This window comes from Lygodium microphyllum, chromosome 9 (genome assembly GCF_053477565.2).
Source record: "Lygodium microphyllum isolate KBCC chromosome 9, Lygodium_microphyllum_v1.1.10, whole genome shotgun sequence".
NCBI lineage: Eukaryota > Viridiplantae > Streptophyta > Polypodiopsida > Schizaeales > Lygodiaceae > Lygodium > Lygodium microphyllum.
Window position 1 is genome coordinate 119,100,141 of NC_141143.1, and position 13,187 is coordinate 119,113,327.

Genomic DNA, 13,187 nt, shown 5'->3' on the forward strand with positions numbered 1-13,187 from the left:
AGGCTTTCGTTCTCGTTGGTAATATCTATCATAGCTCGTTCAAGTTTGTATTCACTAGATAGAGGTATTGGGATAGGTCTCGTTACCTCATGCTATCATGCACGTCCATTGTACGGATCACAGTTAGACTCCCAATGGTCACGAACTATGAATAAGATGGTATATCAAGGACACGATGCTTTCTTGCAAGAGAGTCATGAACTCAGGGAAGGTTCTCTTGGATGACCTCCAACACGTATGAATGCCCAAAGCTGGTATGAGCTGAGAATGCTCCACGCGGAGTCCCATCCAAACGGAATGTGACGGTTCTCAGTTTTCTACGAGTTGCCATATTGGACCCACTTACAGATCAACCACTTGTTGGATCCCATGCATATTTTCAAGAATGTGGACAGCTTACTATGGGACCACATCACAGGAAAGAGAGACACTATAGGGGCACGAATGGATTTAAAGGAGATAGGAAAGATGGAGGCACTTTGGCGGTAGTCGTGCTGATAGTCGCATGCAGCTACCTCGCGCTCCTTGGGTTTTGTCTACTAAAGAAGAGCGCATTGTGAAGCAAATAGTTAAGTCTATCCGCACTCCGACGGATATGATGCGTTCTCTCAGGTCTACATTTTCTAAAAATGACCAATTATTGGGGCTAAAATCCCATGATTGATATAAGATATGTCAGGTTTGTACTACGAATGGATTGTAAGTGGCCTACGCATTTTGCTATTTGGAGTGTAGTCATTATTCATAATGCTTTCTCATTTGTGACAGTTTGTACTACTGATCGCGATCGCAAGATGCCTTACTCCAGAAATATGCAGGGCCATTTACAAGTTGTCAACTTTAGTGCAATGGATCTCACAGAAGGAAATTAAGACGTCCTCTATTGAATCTGCGAGGTGGAAAGTAGTGGAGACGGTTTGTCTCTTTGAGAAATACCTGCCTACCAGCTTGCTCATGATACAAATCCACCTTCTTGGGCATCTTGTAGATGAAGTGGAGATTGCTAGACCTATCCATATGCGATGGATATTCTTCTTGTAGTGCTTCATGAGAATCCTAAAAGGCTTTGTGTGACAACGAGCTCGGCCAGAAGGTAGCATGGCTTAAGGTTGGTTGGTTTTTGAGGCGCTAGTGCATATTTCACAATGGTTACAAACTGTGGATCCAGACAACAGTATGCTATGGTCATTGAAGGACGATGATAGACTGACTTGAGCTGTGGTGGTCGAAAATGGGGTAGAAAAAAGAAGGGATTTTTTAATGAAGGAGAAAGTGAATCGCTTTTGCATGTCGCACCATGCCTCTATGGAGACGTGGCTCGCCAAGTACCAGCAAGCTAGGCAAGATCGAGAGGAAGCGCGATCTTAATTTTGTAGTACGCGCCATCGACCAATTCGATATCTCGAGGGCATGGAGGAGATACCGCGGTTTATATCAACGCGATGGCCACATGGAGCTTTGATCGCAACGTCTCCCGAAGGGGCAAAAGTCTCAACCGAGGAGTGGGAATTCTCGAGGGGAAGTAGTCCAAAGGTGATGACATGTTTAGAATTTGTCGTATCTATATTTTATATGCGATAACTAATTGAGTGTTTTAATATATAGTACAAAATATAACATGGTCGCGTGGACGGCATTTTCACGTGGAGCGTATTGACAAAATGCACTCCACAACAGGTTGTGGTATCATTGCAAGGTTTGAGCAAGAGAGCCGACTACAAGCAACGGATCCAAACACGGTTATAGATGAGATGGATTATTTTGGGGACTTGTAAAGTATTGTTATGATTGATTAGCATAGCTTCTCCATGATACTATTCGATGTGCAGTGGTTCAAAGTGGTACTTGAAGGAGCTGGAGCAACAGTTTGATGAGGTCCATTTGGATTTCTTAAAATAGATTTCAAAAAAAAATGGACAGATTTGCGCGACACCTTTGTGTTACCGGCCCATTGTGAGCAGGTACATGAACTCATTTGTTTGCTAATTGCATTATGACATGGTACATGTCACAATAGTTAAATCTCTCTTGTACGTGTTTGTGAACATGTAATCTTCTATCCAAACCCTCAACAACCTTGATGGTGGTGGTATGTTATACCTTGAGCTCCTCGAAGTGCGAGAGTATATGATCAAAGCGATGTTCTGAGTATAGATGAGGACAATATGCAAATAGAGAGGTTGATATTGCAAGGGGTGGAGGCCACCGAAAGCTTGGAGCATGTAGAGGAGCCAGCATTGGGGTAACAATGATGGAAATACAAGAGAACGAGGTGGGCTCATTCTTTTGTGGTGACATGTCTATCGACCTTCTAGTTTATACCGAGTTGTGTCAAGAGATTGACATGGGACCATAGGATACTTCATACTTGGAGCATTCACTCACTCAATTCGTTGACTAATCGCTTATAATGGTACATAAGATATACATTTGAAGTAAGATCATTTTTTAAAGATTTATATTATTGTGCTTTGTATGATTTAAATTCATTATGCTAACATCATTTTTTGTTTGTGCACTTGACCTTTGTGGATACTTAGATCATCAAGATGAGTCGAGGGATGAGCGATGAGGAGTTGTAGGATATCTTCACGCGCATGTCTCCAGATCAGATGGCGAGATTCAGAGACATGGCAGACTAGGAGCTATCTCGAACATCGTCAGGCCACTCTATTAGATCTACTTCGGCGTGATCAGATGCTTCAGCTTCGAGCAGACGAGGTCAACGCTCCAGACTTGGGCTAGACGGAGGGAGTGCTTCAGGGCCAGGGGGATGTTGCAGAGATACGGATGTAGTGAGCTCGCATTCAGCTTGGGATACAGGTGCTACTCCTCGCTCTCATGGTGGTTCTAGAGAGCGTGGCTCAGGTGGTTTTGCTGTGGAGGCACAGACAAAGTTTCTCTGTCTCATCATTTGGCTCGAGTTGCATCACCTCCGGGATTTATCACACCTATGGGAATGTCTACTCCACTCACTCCGTCTTTTGCTCAACTGTCCGCACGTGGCACCTGTATGGGTGCTAGTCTGATAGATATTACCCCGGTCGGTATACTGGATGTACAAGGGTCTCCTGGATATGCCCAAGAGCGTGGTCGTAGGTGGGAGAGGACCCATCTTAGGCATAACCCACAGGGGTATGCCTACCTTGTAGATGATAGGTCAGGAGCCATCATCATGAATGATGAGGGGAGGAGGGTGATAGCTCGCATGAGAGAGTTGTGCCAACAAGTTTTTTGGCACAATGTCTTGGATCATTGGAAAAACATACCAAAGGGAAGCAAAGGCTACATAGTAGCATCCTTGCATGAGGAGTTTTCGATACTAGCCATAGCAGATAGATTTTCTACGGGCTGGATGATGGAGTGCACACGTGCATATATGTCATAGAGACAATCGGACGCACGTAAGGCACTCAAGAGTGGGGCTGCAAAGCTCGAGTGGCTAGATGCGGATGATTGGCTCCGACTGAGGGAGGAGGCTACAGATTCTCTAGGACGTTGGAGTCAGCGCGCGAGGCGGCAAGAGCATGACTAGAGGCCGGAGTGTTCCATCATCTTGGGAGTGGCGGCCAGAGGACATATCTGGAGGACTTTGTAAGTTTTTCTTCTGTTTTGCCTGCTTTTTTTTTGCAATATCCTTCATATTGACAATCGTGTTTCTAACAATTAGTATTTTGTTTCCTTTGCAGCACTCCATTACAACGGACCAGCCTTGAGACTTGATATGCAGAGAGGGACAGTCTCAGTGCATCGATCGACTGATTGTATGGACGCGTTGGCCCTGTAAGTCACTCATCTTTCTTGTCCGTAGTTACCATGTTTAATTAGAATACATTATTGTATAGTGGACCAATGTGTAGTTGTTTCTTTTTTTGCAGAGTCCGTTCGATACTCCTTTGCGACGGGACGAGCTTTCAGATGGCGAGGATCTATAGCTCGCCCTTGGATCCTTGAAGCTCACACACCCTTCTTTTTTTGTCACGTGATCGATGTAGAAATTTTCTATATAGTAGTGATATCTTGCCATGATTGTACTAGTCACTTTTATTATGCGATCATGTATTTATTTTATGTATCAGTGTTATGATTTAAGTACACTTTGTCTTTATTTACAGGAGCATTGTACACAGTGTAGAAACAATTTTGTATGGCCCAAATAAAGCACATTTTTTTCCCTATTACTATCGCTATTAGCGTCACAAATTTACCTGCACGCGTCGTTACTGGCGTCGTTATTAGCATCACAAAGCGTCGTTATCAATGTTGTTATTTGCATCAGTATTAGCTAATATCGACGCTGATAATGACGCTGATACCAACTCTTCTATGGCATCGTCAATAACGATGCTTTTTGCGACGACGGGAAAAATTTCTTTATTTACATTTTCGTTGCTTTTAACGTCCGTATAAGGCCTATATCTTGTAGTGCCTTAATTAGTTGAATTGATTTTTCTTATTGTAATTTGGGTTTCCTTTCTTTTCCTTGAGCTTGGACTAATGTTATCTTAATTTTGTTGAAAATAATTTTTTCTTTCCCACCACTATGGCTACTTGCTTAATTAGGACGTAACCAATCCATTTTTAAGAGACATTGGTATGTTTTGAAGAATAGAGATCACCTAAAGTTTGTCTTTGTGTGTTGATTTCTTAAGTGAAGTTTAATATTTTTGATAGTTTCATTTGAGTACACTTCTTTCCCATTTCCTACTTCAACTACAAGTTTTCTAGCCGGCTTAGGATCTAACTATAATTTCTTTATGTACTTAAGAGACATGAAGGGGCGAGTAGCACCACAATTGCAACATGAATGTATATGATGAGGGATCCCAATCCCACTCTCACTCTCAATCTCATTTATAATCACAATCTTGAATTGTTGTATGAATATGAAGAACTAGGATTAGCTTAAATAATCAATTATCTTCTATATGAATCCGTGAATTGCATATCTTCTCAAACTATGTATTTCTCAAGAAAAGACCATTCAAACATGTGTGATATACCAAGTCAAATGTTTATACATGAGTCTTAATCCTACTTTTGATCTCAATTCTCATAATAAAATTCATTAACATAATAGAAAGGAATCATACATAACTCAATATATGAAAATAAGAAAGTAACATAAACTCCCTATACCTATCTAGTTTGAACTATCCTAAAGCAGTCTTAACTTGTTTTTGTTATGACTTTCTTCCACAAATTCAAAATATAGACGTACAAGTATTCAAATCAATCGAAACAGACTTGTCGACAAGGCAACACACGCAAAATTACAAAATTAGGTATTTTGTAAGTGACTCATACATACTATTTTAGACTATTTTATATATTTTATTATTTAAAAACAGAATATTATCTATTAAAAAATCATTTATAACCAATATAACTTTGTTTAATCTCTATAGACTATCGAGTTTGAACAATACTACCTATTAACAAGTTCATAGATATGTATTTTGATAGTAGTACTATTTATTTATTATATTAAAACCACTAAATAATGTAATATACATAAAATTTCACATAAAAGAATCATAAAGTTAATATGTTTGATAGTTCTATGGATAAGATCATTACATTCGATCCCTCTTCAAAAGCTTTGTCCTCAAAGCTTAGCATCCAATCCCTCTTCAAAAACTATTTCTCTAAGTCTTATTTATTATATTATCAAATAAAAATTCGGCTCATTAAGCTAAAATATCAAAGAAAAAGATGTAAAAGAAGTGACCTTTTATATTGCCTCCATGTTTGTTGTCATATCTTAAATGTGGTTGTAGATCTTGAGCATCACCTGCATTTATATTCGAATCCATATATATCTCCATAAGAGTAGTCTTCAAATCAAAGACTATTATAATTTATCCAGAAAGAGTCTTTCTAATAGCTTGCATCATCTTCATAAAGTCTTCTGCGTAGCTAGATATCTTCTTGATGGTCCTTCACATATAGTCTTCATAAAGTGAGCATCAAAATCTTCAAGTCAATCCTTTTTGTTTCTTAAAGAATCACCTTCACAATAGAGTTGAGTCCAATCATACTAATTGGTTTAAATTAATCTCTCTCACTTGGAGATTATATCTAAGCATGTCTAATTAGAAATACTAATGGCCATATTTTTTCTTATTCAAATTCTCCTTCTCATTCTCATTTAGAGTTACATCTTTTGCAAGAGACTTATATGATCTCCCTCCTAAAGAGGCTCAATAATCTTAATATCTTTGAAAAGAAATATTCAATTAGTGTCGATAATATAATATCATATATATATCCCATATATTCTCGTCCTTGTGTTTCTATTGTATCCATCTTAATGTTTATATATAAGAGAATGTCATAAAATATGAATCAACACATCCAAAATACACGTGTTTTACATATATATATCACAATATGTATTATGTTTTCATCTATAGATTGAAATATCTTTGATATTCATTAGTAAGAGAATAGAAATCTTTGTTAAATACATCACTTACAAACTCAAAATCACACTGAGTTTTCCTCCCTCTCTCTCTCTCCCCCTCTCTCTCTCATAGTTATATATATATTCTCTCATTTAGTCCATACTCAATAACAACTACATTATTTAGCCAATAAGATGATTCTAATTTACACCTATATGCAATGATATTTTAAAATAATAATATACTAGAGAATTTTTGTACATATGTAACTAAATACACCACCTTATAATGTAGATTTCAGACTATGTAATTACAAAATTAGCTCATGAAGCAATCAATTTACTCAAAGTATTTAATCAGAATACCTAGCATTTATAAACCAATAACTCATTCTTAAAAACCACAAAATGATAACTCTATGAAATTTAACATGCTCTAATATATACAAAATTTGTACTCTACGTTATATATGATTTGTATCATTTATAAAAGAATGAAAAGCCCATTCTAGCTTGTGTGATATACCAAGTTAGATTTGTATGCATGACTCTTAGTCCCACTTTCAATCTCTATTCTCAAAATAAAATTCAATCACATAAGAGAAAGTAATCATATATAACTCAAAAAGAAGAGAAAGAACATGAATTTCATGTATCTATGTAGTCTGAATTGTCCTAAAGTAGTCTACAACTTGTTTTTGTTGCAAGTTTCTCCCACAAACTTAGAATATAGATATAGGGGTACGCAAATTGACTAGAACAGATATGATATGTCTCCAAGATCCACAATGTCAAACGTAGAAGATAAAACCTTCTTTACTTGTTAAAGGAAGTTAAGATTGTTAGAAATAAGTATGGTATCATCCACATATAGAGCAAGAATAACAAAACTATCATTGCAGCACTTGACATATAACTTAGGATCTGAAGAACAAGAGATAAAACCTTGTTTTGTAAGGAAGAGATCAATCTTTTGATAACAAGCTCATGAAGATGGTTTGAGACCATATGGTGCCCGATGAAGTTTGCAAGCAAGATTTTTCTTATGTTTGACTACAAATCCCTCTAGTTTCTCCATGCATATCTCTTCCTTTAAATTGCCATTAAGAAAAGCACTTCTCAATCTTTTCCCCATGCCTAAACTTTCCTAAGATGACACCAAAGCTAGGCTCAATGGAAGGTTGATGGACTTCTCCTAGAATTCTTTCATGCAATGTTTTGTCATGTCGGCATGCTTGACTATTTGTATTCTTAAGCTTTTGTCAGTCTCTCTGCATGCGATTCATCACTTGCGATTCCTGCAGTCGATAAAGCAAGCACTATTCCACTATTCTAGCACCACTAGATCATTCTGACGTGTCACTATCATCGCTGCTTTACAGAAAGCTGCAATAATATAGCCTCCTTTCATGACGTTTTCTCTTCTTACTCAATCGCCAATCCTTCTTGTGAAGACAAATTACTTCTCATGAAGTTATGGTCTTCATCGATGATATTGCAGAACAGTAATTTAAGGCAAGTCATTAGAGGAATAGGTTTCTCAAGTACAATGAAGCTCTGTACTACGAGCTGGTGATGGCATGCTTCTCCTTAGCTCCAAGAGTGGTAACATATATGACACATTGATCTCATGAGCAAGTCCTTGTAATACTTTGCTTGCTGAGTAATCTTGCATGGGCACTATGGAAGTTGTAGCAGATCACCAAACCTCTTCCCAAACACTCTCTCATGTCCACATTAAGCATGAAGACTTGCTTCCTCTTATGATGCTCTCCATGAACCCCACGGATTCTCCAAAAATAGCATTGACCTCCTTTTTTGGTTTTTTCGAGTCGCGCCCTGAAAGCACGTAGCTTTCTCTTATGGCTAACATTAGCTTTTTTTCCTAAAGTTTTGCGATCTCCATCCGACCTAGCCCTCGTACAATAATATCCTCATCATCCCAATCCATGTTGTCTTTATTCATTGGCTATCACCAATTAAGTTGCCAATCCTTCTTAAGCCTTTAGTTTTATACTTGTGGTCAAAATGATTGTCCTATAGTTTGAAATTTAATCTCGTTAGATCACAATTTATTGAAGCATGCAGCCCACCATAGGTCTAATGCATGCCTTGCTTTGACAAATACTTTGAAAGCTCTCCTTTGTCATTGAATGCCTTTTCTTCAATGAATTTAATTGGCACTGTCATGGAAATAGCTATCCTCAGCATGCTTCCAAGTGTGTGAGGGATCAAATCCATGAACAAGCTCCTCTATAAGTTGCACAAGTTTTGCACATTCATCTTTGTTTGCAAATCCTTTAGTTACCAAGTACCCTTCACATTGCAGATAATGTTATCATCATAGTTGTGTCCTCCCAACGACATCGGATGTTAACTTTGACAAAGAACGCCAAACTTCTAGCACATTGTAATTCTTTGGCCTTAGCATGCGTGCCACTAGCCAACTCATGTAGCTCTTATTCTAATCATCACATAACCTATCTCAATCTTTGTGTGTGATTTTCAGAATCCAAGACCAATCAACAATAGTATTGTTCTCTAAAACACATCCCATTCATAGTTCAAGCTGAACAGCAAACGAAAAACACACAAAACAAAAATCAAATTCCTATTGACGTTGAATAATGAGATCAAATTCCTGGAGAAAAACTCTACCCTCACGTTCACAGTGGTAGAAATGCAGCATCACAACAACGTAGGTCATTTTAGTATGGTCTATATTTACTTTTTTCCTCGTTTGGTTGTAGGTATCGAAAGAAAATCAAAGTGTCGATGTTGTAGCATGCCAACACATACAAAGAAAGATTTTTTGAAAATCTTGACTTGAATTGCAGCTTGATTTTGTCTTGATTTACTCATCTTTGAGCTATGAAAATAGTACAAGCTCATCTTTGCTTATCTTTGAGATGCACAATATGCTCTTGCATATCAATTATAGGCTTCCTTTGGTTATAAGATCATGTACATCATTGTGAGATATTCACTACAACATATAAGCCTTATACCGACGTTAAAAGCGACGAAAATGTAAATATTGAAATTTGCCCCCGTCATCACAAAAAGCATCGTTATTGGTGATGTCATAGAACAGTTGGTATTAGCATCGTTATCAATGTCACTATTTTCTCGCTATCAGATATCGACGCAAATAACGACGCTTTGTGACGCTAATAACGATGCCAATAACGACGCGTGTAGTTAATTTGCAACGCTAATAGCAATGGTAATAGGGCTTTATTTGGGCCATACAAAATAGTTTCGGCACTGTGTACAATGCTCGTGTAAATAAAGATAAAGTATACTTAAATTATAATATTGATACATGAAATAAATACATGATCGCATAATGAAAGCAACTAGTACAATCATGGCAAGATATCACTACTACATAGAAAATGTCTATATAGATCACATGACAAAAAAAAAAGGGTGTGTGAGCTTTAAGGATCCAAGCACGAGCTATAGATCATCGCCATCCGAAAGCTTGTTTCACTCTGCAAAGGAGCATCGAATGGACTCTGCAAAAAAAGAAACAACTACACATCAGTCCACCATACAATAATGCATTCTTATTAAACATGGTAACTACGGACAAGAAAGATGAGTGACTTATAGGACCGCCGCATCCAGACAATCGGTCGATCAATGGAGTGAGACCATGCCTCTTTGCATATCGAGTCTCAAGGCCAGTTGGATCGCGATTTCTAATGGAGTGTTGCAAATGAAACAAAATACTAACTGTTAGAAACACGATTATCAGTACAAAGGATATTGCAAAAAAATAAGTAAGCAAAACAGAAGAAAAACTTACAAACTCCTCTAGATATGTCATGTGGCCGCCACTCCCAAGATGACTCCGGCCTCTAGTTGTGCCCTCGCCGCCTCGTGCTGTTGTCTCCAATGTCCTAGAGAATCTGTAGCCTCTTCCCTCAGTCGGCGCCAGTCATCCGCGTCTAGCCACTCGGGCTTTGCAACCCCACCCTTGAGTGCCTTGTGTGCGTTCCATCGTCTATGTAACATATATGCACGCATGCACTCCATCATCCAGTCCGTAGAAAACCTATCTGGTGCAGTTGGTACACCGGAAACTCCTCATGCAAGGATGCTACTATGTAGTCCTTGCTCCCCTCCGGTATGTTTTTCCAATGATCTAAGACGTTGTGCCGAAAAACTTGTTGGCATAACTCTCTCATGCGAGCCATCACCCTCCTCCCATCATCATTCATGATGATGGCTCTTGACCTATCATCTACAAGGTAGGCATACCCCTCTCGGGTATGCCTAAGATGAGTCCTCTCCCACATGCGACCACACTCCTGGGCATATCCAGGAGACCCCTGTACATCTGGTGTATGGATCGAGATAGTATCTATCAGAGTAGCACCCATAGGGGTGCCACCTACAAATGGCTAAGTGACTGGAGTAGACGTCTCCATAGGTGTGACAAATCTTGGAGGTGATGTAACTCAAGGAGAACGATGAGACGGAGACACCGCGTCCGTGCCTCCATAGCAAAACCACCTGAGCCGTGCTCTCTAGAACCACCACGAGAGCGAGGAGTAGCACCTGTATCCCGAGTTGACTGTGGGCTCACTGCATCTGGATCTCTGCAGCATACCTCTGACCCTGAAGTACTCCCTCCATCTGGCCCAAGTCTGGAGTGTCGACCTCATCTGCTCGGAACTGAAACATCTAATCGCGTCGAAGTAGATCTAATAGAGTGGCTTGAGAATATCTGAGACATCTCTTGATCCGCCATGTCTCTAAATCTCACCATCTGATCTGGAGACATGCGCGTGAAGATATCTTGCAACTCCTCATCGCTCATCCCTCGACTCATCCTAATGATCTAAGTATCCACAAAGGTCACCTACACAGAAAAAAAATGATGTTGGCATAATCAATTTAAATCATACAAAGCACGGTAATATAAATCTTAAAAAAATGATCTCACTTAAAATACATAACTTGTGTACCCTTATAAGCGACTAGTTAACAAATTGAGTAAGTGGATGGTCCAAGTATGAAGTATCCTATGGTCCCATCTAAATCTCCTGACACAACTCGGAATAAACTGGAAGGTCAATAGACATGTCACCACAAAAGGATGAGTCCACCTCATTCTCAATTGGACTTCTGTATTTCCATCATTGTTACTCGATGCTGGCTTCTCTACATGCTCCAAGTTTTCAGTGGCCTCCACCCCTTGCAATATCGACCTCTCTATTTGCATATTGTTCTCATCCATGCTTAGAATATCACTTTGATCATATACTCTTGCACTTCAACGAGCTGAAGGTATAACATACCATCATCGAGGTTGTTGAGGGTTTGGATAAAAGATTACTTGTTCACAAACACGTACAAGAGAGATTTAACTATTGTGACATGTACCATGTCGTAATACAATTAACAAACAAAGATGTTCATGCACCTATTCACAATGGGCCGACAACACAAAGGTGTCACACAAATCCATCCTTTTTTTTTTCGGAATCTATTTCGAGAAATCTAGATGGACCTCGTTGAACTGTTGCTCTAGCTCCTTCAAGTACCACTTTGAATCACTGCACATCGAATAGTATCATGGAGTAGCTACGGTAATCCACCGTAACAATACTTTGCAAGTTTCCAAAATACTCCATCTCATCTATAATCGTGTTTGGATCCATTGCTCGTCATTGGCTCTCTTGCTCGAACCTTGCCATGATACCACAGTCTGTTGTGGAGCACATTTTGTCAATACACTCCATGCGAAAATGCCGTCTGCAGTACGACCACGTTACACTATATATTTTTATACATTGAAACACTCAATTAGTTGTTGCATATAAAATATAGATATGAAAAATCCTAAACACATCATCACCTTTGGACTACATCCCCTTGAGAATTCCCACTCCTCGGTTGAGATCTCCGCCCCTTTGTGAGACGCTGCGGTCAAAGCTCCATGCAATCATCGCGTTGACATAAACCGCGGCATCTCCTCCATGCCCTCGGGATATCAAATCACTTGATGGCGCATACTACGTCGAAATTCAGATATCATGCTTCCTCTCGATCTTGCCTAGCTTGCTGGTACCTGGCGAGCCACGTCTCCATATAGGCATGGTGTAACATACAAAAGCGATTCACTTTCTCCTCCATTGCAGCATCCATTCTTTTTTCTACTCCATTTCCAACCACCACATCTCTGGTCAGTCTATTATCGTCCTTCAGCGCGACCATAGCATATTGTTGTCTGGATCCACCATTGATAGCCATTGTGAAATATGCACTAGCGCCGCAGACACTAACCAACCTTTAGCCATGCTACCTTCTCGCTGAGCTCCTTGTCCCACAAAGCCTTTTAGGATTTTCAAGAAGCACTCCAAGAAGAATATCCATTGCGTATGGACATGTCCAGCAATCTCCACTTCATCTACAAGATGCACAAGAAGTTGGATTTGTATCGTGAGCATGCTCGTAGGTAGGTATTTCTCAAAGAGACAGACCATCTCCACTGCTCCCCGCCTCGCGGATTCAATAGAGGATGTCTTAATCTCCCTCTGTGAGATCCATTGTACTAAAGTCGACAACGTGTAAATCGCCCTGCACATTTCTAGAGTAAGGCATCATGTAATCGCGATCGATAGTACAAATTGCCACAAATAAGAAAGCATTATGAACAATGACTACACTGTAAATAGCAAAATGTGTAGGCCACTTACAATCTATTCATAGTACAAACCTGACATATCTTATGCCAATCATGGGATTTTAGCCCTAATAATTTGTC